Genomic DNA, 12464 nt, shown 5'->3' on the forward strand with positions numbered 1-12464 from the left:
AGCAGAGGCAGCTTTAAATAGCCCCCGAGTCCCCCGCTATCCCAGGGCTCGGGGGGGTATTTAAAGGGCCCAGGGCTCCCCTGCTTCTACCGCCCCGGCCCTTTAAATAGCCGCGGGAGCCCTGGGGAAGCAGCGGGGCTCCAGTGGCTATTTAAAGGGCCTGGGCGGTAGAGGCAACGGGAGCTCCGTACTTTTTAAATAGCCCCCAGAGCCCCGCAGCCCTACCCCAGGGCTCCAGCAGTGGGGGTCTGGTAGCAATTTAAAGGGCCTGGGGCTCCGGCCCCTGCTGGGAGCCCTAGGTCCTTTAAATTGCCCCCTGGGGAAGCCGGGCCACCCTGGTACTGCACACCGGCTCTTGCCGGTACACCGTACCGGGGCTTGGGCCCGGGGCCCGATTCAGGGGAATTGGTTGAATTGGCCTAAAGCCGGCCCTGGTGGGGGTATGGCCACAGAGCCGCAGGGAGGGGAACCCTGAGGTGTGGGGGCTGGGTGGGTACTGGGAGTTCCTCCTGAAGGGACGGGGGTTGGCCAAGGTCACTCAGCACCGGGGTCTGGGAGGGGGACTGGCTGAGGGCAGTCAGAGCCCCAGGAAGTGGGGGGGGGCTGAGGGGAGGGACTGGCCAGGGGCACTCAGAGCTCGGGGGGGGCTGTCCGGGGGGGCACTCACAGCCCCAGGAGGTGGGTGGGGGAGGGGCACACAGGATTTCAGGAATTCCCTGGCAGTGAAGAGCTGCTGGCGGCAGGGAGGAGCCAGCCGTGACAATTCCCACTTGGGATCCCTGGCTGGGCTAGTGGCTATGGGGGCCCGTGGCCAAGCTGCAGCGGAAGGTGACCTGAAGGAAATGCCTCGGCCTCCTGCTAGGAAGGGCCTGGGCCAGACAATGACCCACCGCGCAGTGTCCCAGCTCCCTGCCCCACACCTGCGGGGCACGGCCCCTCCTCTGTAGGGAGGTTGGCATGTACCTTAGTGCTGCTTCCTCAATCCCTAAAGGCCTCTCCCAGCCAGTCTCTGGCAACCCCTGCCGTTCAATACCCACATTACCCTGCTGTGACATACCGGGGGGGAAACCCGTCGGGGATGGGGGGGCTGTCACACAGCTGGGCAATTTAACCCGGCTGGGCTGGGGTGACTGTCTCCCTGGAGCTGGGGTCTCAGCCCAGGTGTCTCTCTGCCCTTCCCCGCAGTCGCCCCCGGGCGAGGTGGGAGCGCCCCACGTTGCGTTCCAGCCCCACATTCGCACCCACAAGTGCTGGTGGGTTCCAATCCCAGCTGAACACGCCCACCCGGCCCTAGTGCGGAGCAGAAGGGCCCAGCGCTGCCCCACAGACCTTCTGGCTCTCCGAGCACGCTCTTACCCATCACCACAGCACGTCTGGCTCAGGCTGAACGCTGCTGCTCTGTGCAGAGGGGCTGGCACTTCTCGCTCCTGCCGTACGAGGGGCAGATACTGCTACCGACTGCTCCCCCTAACCTAGGGTTACCATATTTAGTGCCTCCGAAAGGAGGACACTCTACGGGGCCCCGGCCCCGCCCCCAGCCCCGCCCCGCCCCAACGCCGCCCCCTCCCCAAAGTCTCCGCCCCCTCCCCTGCTTCCCGCAAACATTTGAGTCGCGGGAAGCCTGAAGCAGGTAAGGAGGGGAGTGGGGGGAGGAGGCGCAGCCCACCCCCGGCCCCCGGCACTGCAGGTCCCCAGCCCGGCCCCGGCCCGTCCCCCGAGCCCCCGGCCCGGCATCGCCGGCCGAGCCGCCGAGCCCCCGGCCAGGCCCCCGAGCCCCCGGCCCGGCACCGCCAGCCGAGCCGCCGAGCCCCCGACCAGGCCCCCGAGCCCCCGGCCCGGCACCGCCGGTCGAGCCCCCGAGTTCCCGGCCAGGCCCCGGAGCCCCCGGCCCGGCCCGGCACCGCCGGCCGAGCCCCCGAACCCCCGGCCAGGCCCCCGAGCCCCCGGCCCGGCACCGCCGGCCGAGCCCCCGAGCCCCCGGCCAGGCCCCCGAGCCCCCGGCCAGGCCCGGCCCGGCACCGCATGTCCGATTTTCCCAGACATGTCCTGCTTTCTGGGATTTCCCCCCGGACGGGGATTTGGAGCCCAAAAAGCCGGACATGTCCGGGAAAATCCGGACGTATGGTAACCCTACCTAACCCCCGCCCTGCTGCGCTCTGGGGATGCTGCCCTGCTGTGGAGCTCTGAGGTGTCTTGAACTGGAATTTGTTTGGAGAGAAACTGCTAAGGAGCCTTATCAGCCCTGAGCAGAGAGTACCTGGGAGCCTGCCTGGGTCGGGCGGGTCTGGTACAGCCTCCCCCCAGATAAGGCTCTTCCCTGGACCTGCCACCCATTGGAATCTGGAACGATTCCCTCCGAGGTAACACCCGGGGCAGCCAGGGCAGGGCAGGGCAAGGCCTGCTCCCCTGGAGCGTTAGGGCTTTCAGGAGTCAGAGGTGTCAGCGGAGCAGGTTGTGATTGTACGTTAAAGCAGCGAAGAAAGTTGGGGGGGCAGAGGAATTGGGTGCTGTGCCCCCCCCATGCCTGGGGCCTATTTGAAAGGCAGCTGTCACACTGTCCCCTTTATAGGGAGTGCCCACTACACCCATCTCAGGTAGTCCTCGGCACGAGAAGGGGGAGCATGTTCCCAGCTGAACGGCGTTCGTCCAGGACTCACCGACCCCTATTCCAGGATGGGGGACTGACCTGAGAGAGAGGTCACCACGTAGCCTGCAATTATCAGTGGCTTCTGGATTCCTCTGGGAAAGGGTTAACCAGGGGCTTAGTTTAGTCCACACTTGGCTTTCTCGGCAATGCTGGACTCTGGTGGCAGGGAGGGGTCCAGCTCGCACCCTTTCACCTGGCAGGGAAAGTGCCCTAAAGGTTAGGATGTTCTCACAGGCTGTCGTAGTTACTGGGACCTTGGCAGGGAGGATTGGTGGCTTGTGGGGCATCGGATACCTCCCCTCCTCCTAGAGCTGTGCAGTAACCAGAACATTACCCCCGCGAGGAGAGGGTTTCGGGGACCCTGGGATCTTGGGAGCCAGGGCTTCTCTCGGCAGCCTGGAAGCCCAGGCCCCCCATCAGCCTGTCAAGCAGGTGGGCAGGCGGGCGAGCTGGCAGGGAGCCAAGCAGCTTTCCGTGCGAAACCTGCCTGCTTTCTGTCTGAAGGTTTGTCCAAATCGACGTTTTCCCACGAAACGTTTGGATTTTGACAAGCTGGCAATTTCTGATGAAAAAACAGTTCCACTGGCAAATTCTGACCAGCGCCTCTCTTGACCGCACAGCTCCCTGCATCTTTGCTGAGCGTGGAATCCGAATGGACTTAACACAGGTGGTTGTGCCCTGGGATGCTATCTCAGCCCAGCTCCCCCAGTGCTCCGGCGCTCACATTCTCCTAGTGGTGACGTCTGACCCTGGGGAGATGAAAGGCCTCTGCAGGTTGTTTCCTGCAGTGTGAGCTTTGGCTGCAGGCTTCTGTCCCCAGCCATGGCACGAAGGAATCTGTCTAGCCAGGCTGGGCGTCCTCCCTCATCTGTGGTCAGAGGTCACACGGGCCCTTCCAGTGACAAGGTGGCAGCATCTGGCCCTGGGAAAACAGACATCTGCTGTATGCTCACCCCAGAGATTTCTTTCTTTCTGCAAACTGAAGAGGCCTCTCTCCTGTAGCCTCAGCAGAGGCTGTGAGGAGGCCAGCAGGCCCGGTGGCCCCCTGCAGACTGGGGGAGGCCCTGACCAGTAGCTCTAAAGGCCAGAAGACCCCACAGGACAGGTGGGGAACGGGACTGTGACGTTACGTTGCTGTTCCATGGTTCCTTTCTCCTAGGGTTACCATATTTAAAAAATAAAAAAAGAGGACACTCCACGGGCCCTGGCCCCGCCCCTTTCCCACCCCCGGCCCCGCCCCAACTCCACCCCTACTCCGCCCATTCCCCCAAAGTCCCCCCCCCAACTCCCCCTCCTCCCTCCCAGCCACGCGAAAAAGGCTGCCCAAGCACTACCGGCTTCACGGTTTGCCAGGCAGCCGCCAGACCCTGCGCCCCCGGCCGGCGCTTCCCCAGCACAGCTGGAGCCCGGGAGGGGAAGAGCCCAGCCGGGGGCGCAGGGTCTGGAGGCTGCCCGGCAAACCCGTGAAGCCGGTAGCGCTCGGGCTTTGGGCAGCCCCTATGCCTCCGGACCCTGCGCCCCCGGCCGGGCACTTTCCCTCCCGGGCTCCAGCTGCTCTGCTCCTCCCCTGACTCTTTGGCTCTGTTTAAGAGCCAAGCTGCCCGAGCCAGCGCTACCGGTTTCGGGCAGCCCCCTTGCCTCCAGACCCTGCGCCGCCGGAGCAGAGCAGCTGGAGCGCGGGAAGGGAAGTGCCCGGCCTGCGGCTCGGGGTCCGGAGACACGGGGGCTGCCCGAAGCCGGTAGCGCTGGCTCGGGCAGCTTGGCTCTTAAACAGAGCTGAAGTCTGAGTCCGGGGAGGAGCAGAGGAGCCGCGGGAGAGGAAGTGCCCGTCCGGTATTTTTCCCGGACATGTTCGGCTTTTTGGCAATTCCCCCCGGACGGGGGTTTGATTGCGGAAAAACCGGACGTATCGGTAACCCTACGTGACTGGTGCCCGGGGCCGGGGGCGCAGCTCCAGCCCCAGGGGGACGCAAATCCCCACAGTGCCGGCTCCCCGCAACGGGCTGGCATCCACAACCCCCGGAGGGCGCCCCCCAGCCCTGCAATGGCTGCCGAGCGGCGCCCAGAGACACCCCCCACCCAAAGGACAGGGGCCCGCGCCCCCCCTCCCCCGACGGCTTGCTGCCTCACGGGGCAGGTTGGTCGCGTCGCAGGGGCCGCTGGGAGTTGTAGTTCTCGGCCGCTCCCCTCTCCCGGCTCTCCCTGGAGCGTGAGGCCCGGCCGCACTACAGCCCCCAGCATGCCCTGGGCAGGAGCCGAGTGTCGCACCGAGATGATGTCACAGCGGGCGACCAACACACACAGATTCGGAGATCCTAGCCTCCCTATTTCCCCGGACATGTCCGGCTTTTTGGCAATTCCCCCCGGACGGGGATTTGGGGACCAAAAAGCCGGACATGTCCGGGGAAATCCGGACGTATGGTAACCCTAATTTATCTGTCAGGCTGACGTCCTCTGAGCATCTCTGAGCATTTCCTGCCTGTTTGGCTTCAGTCACTTCAATCAAAGTTCATTGTGACCAGATGCTGAACACCATTAATGCTAACAGCCAGGGGCAGGAGCACCCCCCCGAACATGGAAAGAACAGGCTAAAGAACAAGTCAGCTGAGCTTGATGCAGTTCACCCTCGGGCAGGGCTCCCAAATCGTGGGCTGTAGCCCAAAGATGGGCCATGACGTAGTCCTGGCTGGTCCACTGGCAGGGGTGAAGATGGGGGGGAATGTGAAGGGGCATTGCCCCCCCCAAACTGCATCTTTCCAGTCCCCTCCTGACCATGGCCCTTCAGTGCATCCCCAGGACACAAGGCCCTGTCTAATTGGCCTTCCTGACAGAACCTGTGTGGAGAGCGTGCGTAGGGGGGAGTTTGGGGGGCAGATTTGGAAAGAGGGGTGTTTTCAGGGGAGGGAAGCTGGGAGCCGCTGAGGTGCAGCTGGAAGGTTTCCTCCTCCCTCCTCAGCATCTGTGGTGCAGACAGCGGGGAGGGGGTTGCTATTTTGCAGTTGGGAGTATCAGGGACCCCGCCCCCCCGTGCACTAAGCTGTCCCCTCCATCTCGGTTGCTGGTGGTGAGGTGGGGGTGTGCTGTTTTGCAGTGGGGGAGCGGGGGATCCCCCTGCCCAGGGCACTGACCTCTCCCCTTCCCGCCTCCCATCTCCACTGTCCGTGCTGGGAGCCACCCCCCACTCTGCCCATTGCAGGCTGCGCTTGGTGCCCTCCCCAGCCACCTATCCCTCGCCAGGCTGGAGCATGACGCTGCAAGCGGGGACATCCTCAGCCTGTCCCGGGCAACCAGCTCGCTCAGCCGTTTTGCTGCCTGGGGGCTCCCTGCCAAACCCAGGGTTCCCCTGTACCATTCCCCGCAACTTGGGGTCCCACCCACACCCCAACTCCCCCCGGAACATGGCTACCCCTCCCTTTCCAAAACAACCTGAACTCTTCATACGCCACAGCCCACCCCCGCCCCTCCCCATAAGCCACCTGGCAGCAGTGCTCTCCATCGGACCAAACTGCTCTCAGTGTCGCCCTCCCACCCCCACCCCCCAGGGCCAGGCTGGCGCTCTCTGGGGCTGGACCCCGGCTGTGACTGGGGTTTCAGCACTCCTGCTTCACAGATGTATACAGAGCACTGTATAACCAGAGTTGTCATAACTAGAAAGGGAAGGGTAACAGCTCTCCTGTGTACAGTACTATAAAATCCCTCCTGGCCAGAGACTCCAAAATCCTTTTACCTGTAAAGGGTTAAGGAGCTCGGATAACCTGGCTGACACCTGACCCAAAGGACCAATAAGGGGACAAGATACTTTCAAATCTTGGTGGGGGGAAGGCTTTTGTTTGTGCTCTTTGTTTGGGAAGTCATTCGCTCTTGGGAGTGAGAGGGACCAGACATCAATCTAGGTTCTCCACATCTTTCTGAACAAGTCTCTCCTATTTCAAACTTGTAAGTAAACAGCCAGGCAAGGCTTGTTAGTTTTTACTTTGTTTTCTCAACATGTAAATGTACCTTTTACTAGAGTGTTTACCTCTGTTTGCTGTACTTTGAATCCGATTTCTAACGCAGCGTTTTGCTCTGGCCTATTGCTCTTTAAGTTTGATTACCCTGTAAAGTTATTTTCCATCCTGATTTTACAGAGATGTTTTTTACCTTTTTTCTTTAATTAAAAGCCTTCTTTTTAAGAACCTGATTGATTTCTCCTTGTTTTAAGATCCAAGAGGTTTGGAACTTGATCCACCAGGAGTTGGTGGGAGGAAAGAGGGGGATGGTTAATTTCTCCTTGTTTTTAGATCTAAGGGGGTTGGATCTGTATTCACCAGGGAATTGGTGAAAGGTTTCTCAAGGCTTCCCAGGGAAGGGAATCCACTTGGGAATGGTGGCAGTGGACCAGATCTAAGCTGGTAGTTAAGCTTAGCAGTTTTCATGCAGGCCCCCACATTTGTACCCTAAAGTTCAGAGTGGGGAAGCAGCCTTGACAAGAGTCTAGTGACTCTCTCACCCTGGGCTCTCCCCAGTATAGACTCTTGTTCACACTAGTCAAATGATGTTCAAATGCTGAGAAGGAGCAGGGAAGAGGCACAGAAATGACTTGTGGCCTGGCCAGCACACCTTCGAGCAGGCAACCCGAGGGGCTGCAGCTAGTCAGCTTGACTAAGCAGTTCCGAGCTCTGTCATTAAGGTCTCTAGTCACCCAGCAGGAGGAGGTAGCTGCATTTCAGGTTTTTGCTCTAGCAGACAAAGGTGTAAGGAGAGCTGGCAAAGCTGATGTTAGAAACATTGACATTGGAAATCCATGTAAGTGTAGAAGAGTGACGGAACCAATCGTGCGGGGACGTGGGAATTCACTCTCACCTGGCCTCTGGGGCTGGAGGCAGCACGTGGCTGGCACTTCTCGCTCCTGCCGTACGAGGGGCAGGTGCTGCTACTGACTGCTCCCCCTAACCCCCGCCCTGCTGCACTCTGGGGATGCTGCCCTGCTGTGGAGCTCTGAGGTGTCTTGAACTGGAATTTGTTTGGAGAGAAACTGCTAAGAAGCCTTATCAGCCCCGAGCAGAGAGTACCTGGGAGCCTGCCTGGGTCGGGCGGGTCTGGTACAGCCTCCCCCAGATAAGGCTCTTCCCTGGACCTGCCACCCATTGGAATCTGGAACGATTCCCTCTGAGGTAACACCCGGGGCAGCCAGGGCAGGGCAGGGCACGGCCTGCTCCCCTGGAGCGTTAGGGCTTTCAGGAGTCAGAGGTGCCAGCAGAGCAGGTTGTACATTAAAGCAGCGAAGGCAGTTGGGGGGCGGAGGAATTGGTTGCTTTGCCATTGCACTTGATCAGCTGTGACAATGCGGTTCTGGCGGAACCCAACTGAGAGTGCCAACTCAGGACAGATTGCTCGAATAGGGCAGTTACAGCCCCAGGCTGGGGTTTTTTCCATCTCTAACGCAAACCAAACCAGCCAGACTAGGAGGACTTCGGTCTCACTCCCTGGCTAACCGCAAGTCTCACAAGCAATCTCCTTAGACACTCCAGTTTCCCAGTATTACCACCAGTGCCACTCGTTATGGGGACAAATGGTTATGAAAACCAATACCCCAGTAAAAGAAAAAGGTTCTCCTGATCCCAAAGGACCAAGCCCCAGACCCAGGTCAACATACAAATCAGATCTTACCCACAAATCACACAGTTGCCAATCCTTTAGAATCTAAAATCTAAAGGTTTATTCATAAAAGGAAAAAGATCGAGATGAGAGTTAGAATTGGTTAAATGGAATCAATTACATACAGTAATGGCAAAGTTCTTGGTTCAGGCTTGCAGCAGCGATGGAATAAACTGCAGGTTCAAATCAAGTCTCTGGAACATCCCCCGCTGGGATGGGTCCTCAGTCCTTTGTTCAAAGCTTCAGCTTGTAGCAAAGTTCCTCCAGAGGTATGAAGCAGGATTGAAGACCAGATGGAGATGAGGCATCAGCCTTATATAGTCTTTTCCAGGTGTAAGAACACCTCTTTGTTCTTACTGTGGAAAATTACAGCAACATGGAGCCTGGAGTCACATGGGCCAGTCCCTGCATACTTTGCTGAGTTACAAGGCGTATCTGCCTTCTCTCAATGGGTCAATTGTATAGCTGATGGTCCTTAATGGGCCATCAAGCAGGCTAGGCCGAGCTAGCACCAGGTTGTCTGGGATGTCACCCAGCAGCATAGCACAAGTTTGAAACACAGACAGTATAGAGCCAATACCCACAACTTCAACTACAAAATTGCTACACACATATAGACAGCATAATCATAACCCATACACCATAACCTTGTCTTAGACACCCCATTTGACCCCCTTTATACAAGATCTGGGTGCCACTACAGGACCTAGGTCGCAACACTGATCTATATGGTCCCAGATTATATCAATAACGTCACATCAGCTCAATTTGAAAATTCTTTCAAAGGAAATCCAGATGTATACATCTGACTGGGGTACATGTACAAACATACACACGCACACTCACATGTACACACACTCATGTGCACATACACGTACACACATGTACACATACATATATATATACAGACGTGCACATACGCTGTCCCTGGAGCGCCCCAGGATGCGACTGACGGGGTGGCTGGCTATTATGGAGGCAGAAGGGGGTTGGGAGAAAATAATCAAGAAGAACTTTTGCTGAAAATGCAAACCTAAGCTGGAAATCTGTGCAGGGCTGGGCTCAGCGAAAATGATCTTTTGAGCTGCTCTTATTAACCGTGGTACTGTACTTCCCGGTTTGCGTCGGACCCAGGCAGGAGACTGGGCTGCTCTCAGCTGTAGAAGCCATTGGAATGAGCCAGGCCCTTAGAGCCTTCTGCCACCAATCGCCCCAGCAGTCACTGATCCACACCAAACCACGTCCTTCCAGTCAGGCAGTTTCATATGCACACGTCAAACCCTTGGTTTGCCACTCAGACACCACGGTGATGGGCACAGTAAGGACCGAGAGACGCTAAACAGGCAGACAGACAAGGAAATAGTGGCCCTGCCTACAGTGTGTGTGTGGTGCAAACGGATGAACACCAGTTGCTGGCTGAAGGCACAACCTTAATTCCCGCATCTCCTGTCTGTCAGCTATCGTTCGCTTGGCAGCCTGAGCTCCGATTTCTAACGCAGCGTTTTGCTCTGGCCTATTGTGGTTCTCATGTCCAGGGGCGCCTTGGCCCCTGGTATCAGGAGCGGTGCTAAGGAGGCTGCTTTTCAAAGGTCCTTAAGTAGGGTTGTCAACTTTCTACTTGCACAAAACCAAACACCCTTGACCCAACTGCTTTCATGCCCTTCTCCAAGGCCCCACCCCCACTCACTCCAGCCCAGCCCACCTCCCTCAGTCGCTCGCTCTCACACCCTCACTCACTTTCCCTGGGCTGGGGCTGGAGGTTGGAGTGCAGGGAGGGGTGAGGGCTCCGGTGGGGATGCGGGCTCTGCGATTGGGCTGGAGATTAGGGGTTTGGGGTGCCAGAGGGGGATCCGGGCTGGGGCAGAGGGTTGGGGTGTGGACTCTGGGAGGGAGTTTGGGTGTGGGAGGGGGCTCAGGGCTAGGGTAGGGGATTGGGGTGGGGGTGTGGGGTCTGGGAGGGATTAGGGTACAGGAGGGGGTTCCGACTTGGGGCAGGGGGTTGGGGTGCCAGGCGTGAGGTCTGGGAGGGAATTTGGGTGTGGGAGGGGGTTCCGACCTGGGGCAGGGTTTCTGGGTGCGAGCTCCGGCCAGGCGGCGCTTACCTCAGCCAGCTCCTGGTCAATGGCACACCGGTGCTAATGCAGGCTCCTGACCCCTGGTCCCCCTCCGCTGGCAGGCTCTGAGCAAGGCCTGCCCAGAGAACATGGATGACGAGCTCTCGATCCTGCTGACAGCACCCCCCAGCACAGACAAACTCCAGCACATCTTGGAGGTGAGCAGAATGGGGAGGGGCAGCAGAGGTTTTACCTTAGCCCTGGGGACTCCTAGAAAGAAGAGACTGGAAAATCCATGTTTCTATTGGATCCTTCCGAGTATGCATTCATGATATAAACTCACTGGGTGACCTTGGGGTAACTCACTTCCCCCTTACGGCATCAGTCTTCTCCACTATCAAATCTACACTGGGGAAGAAGGACAGAAGCCCCGACAATCACCTTCAATTCTGGGTGTCTGGTCCTGGGAGCCGAAACCAACTGGACTATCTGCCCCATCTCCTAAACTGCCCTGTCTTTCCCTCCTAGGGCCTGGTCCTTAGTGCTCAACCTGGCCCCTTCCCAGCTTGTCCCTGACCTTTAAAGGACTCTCCAAGCCCCTCCCATGCCTGCTTCCCTTGGGGTCTCTCTCCTGGCTGAGCACAGGCTGCCCTTCTATCTCTCAGCAGGCCTGGGTCCTAGTCACAGGCTGCGTCTTGTCACGTGACCCCCACACTTATTCCCTTAGCCCTAGGGAGCTGCATCACCTGGGCCAGGTGCAGTTGAGCTCCAACCCCTTTCCTGGCCATCTCACCCTGGAACAGGTTGAAACTGGTAACCTGTGGGTAACAGTAACTGGTTGCTCCCAAAGGTGCTGAAGACACAATGGAAGAGGAAATCCTTTGGCCTGGATTGAAATTATTCCGACTGAAAGTGAATGAGAGAAAATAGGTCCAGAGTTCTCTTCCTAGCAGCAGAAAATGTAGCGATTGATAGAGGTTCAGGTCAGAAAGGACCATTATGTGCATCTAGTCACCCCTCCTGTATAACTCAGGGCCTAGAATGTGACCAAGTGGTTCCTTCAGCCAACCATAGCATGGGACTGAGCCGGAGCACGTCTTTTGGAACGACATCCACATGCAGGAGAGCCAGCTGGCTACCAGAAAATCTCTCTTCTGCAGTGACGTGGGGTTAAGGGACACGGGGGAAAAGACATGGAAGCTGTGACTAAACTTAGAGCAGCAAGGCCAGGAAAACCAGGGTTAGGTCCCAGGCCTGGCTATCAGATCTGCTGTTTTCTATTCCTGGCTTTGGGACCATGAGCGAGTCTCTGCACCGCTGGGTGCCTCGGTTTCCCCAGCTATCAAATGGAGCTAATCAAGGTTTTGTTTGTTCTCCCCATTTTACAGGGTGGGAAACCGAGACACAGTTGGGACCTGTCTACACTACAGGTCTGTCGTGCGTTTGTAATCTGCTGACCCCCACATGTTGTTCAGAGCCTATGGACAACACAGCTCCTAAAGGTACGTTTGTTCTGTGCTTATCCCCTATGTACCAGCAGGGCTGGACAGCATTTCTCACTGTGCTGTGGGGAGCAGGTCCTGGGTACTAAGGGTCTGAAGAAGCTCTCAAGGACTAATTTTTTAAAATAATTGTTATCAATGAATTGGGAGAAAACATACAATCACTGCGGATAAGATTGGGGGGTGACAAAATACAGGCAGAGTGGTAATTCCTGATGGCGAGAGGGCAGTGATACAGAGCGATCTGGCTCATTCGGCCAGCTGTACCCATTCAAAGAAAACAAGTTTGAGCAGAGCCCAATGCAAGGTCCTATGCGTGGCAACAAGGCACGCCGGCCACACCTCCAGAATGGGGACGTGTATCCAGGAAAGCAGTGACTCTGAAAAGGATTTAGGGGGCAGAGTGGAGAAGCCACTCAACATGAGCTCCCAGTATGATGCTGTTGTGAACAGGGCTAAAGCCATCATTAGACGTAGGAGCAGAGCCGTGAGTAGGATAGGGAGGTGACACAGCAGCAGTGAGACTGCTATTGGAATACTGCCTCCAGTGTTGGTGTCCTCCTTTGAAAAAGATGGTCCTAGAAATTGGAGCTGGGGCAGCAAAGAGCCACCAAATGTTCTGAGGGC

The 12464-nt window shown here is 57.8% G+C and overlaps 1 long non-coding RNA gene across 2 annotated transcripts in view; it reads left to right on the forward strand.

Moving 5' to 3' along the window:
* The window catches only part of LOC135972510 (uncharacterized), a 32448-nt gene extending 20220 nt beyond the window's left edge, over positions 1-12228 (forward strand). The window contains exons 1-3 of one of the 2 annotated variants that reach the window (XR_010588975.1): positions 9493-9870; positions 10458-10553; positions 11724-12228. This is a non-coding gene — a long non-coding RNA (uncharacterized LOC135972510). Of the gene's footprint in view, positions 1-9492; positions 9871-10457; positions 10554-11723 lie in introns of those variants that run through there. The other variant, XR_010588974.1, reaches the window with a different exon arrangement.
* Positions 12229-12464: the final 236 nt, after the last annotated feature.

The sequence above is a fragment of the Chrysemys picta genome, chromosome 6, assembly GCF_011386835.1.
Source record: "Chrysemys picta bellii isolate R12L10 chromosome 6, ASM1138683v2, whole genome shotgun sequence".
Classification (NCBI taxonomy): Eukaryota; Metazoa; Chordata; order Testudines; family Emydidae; genus Chrysemys; species Chrysemys picta.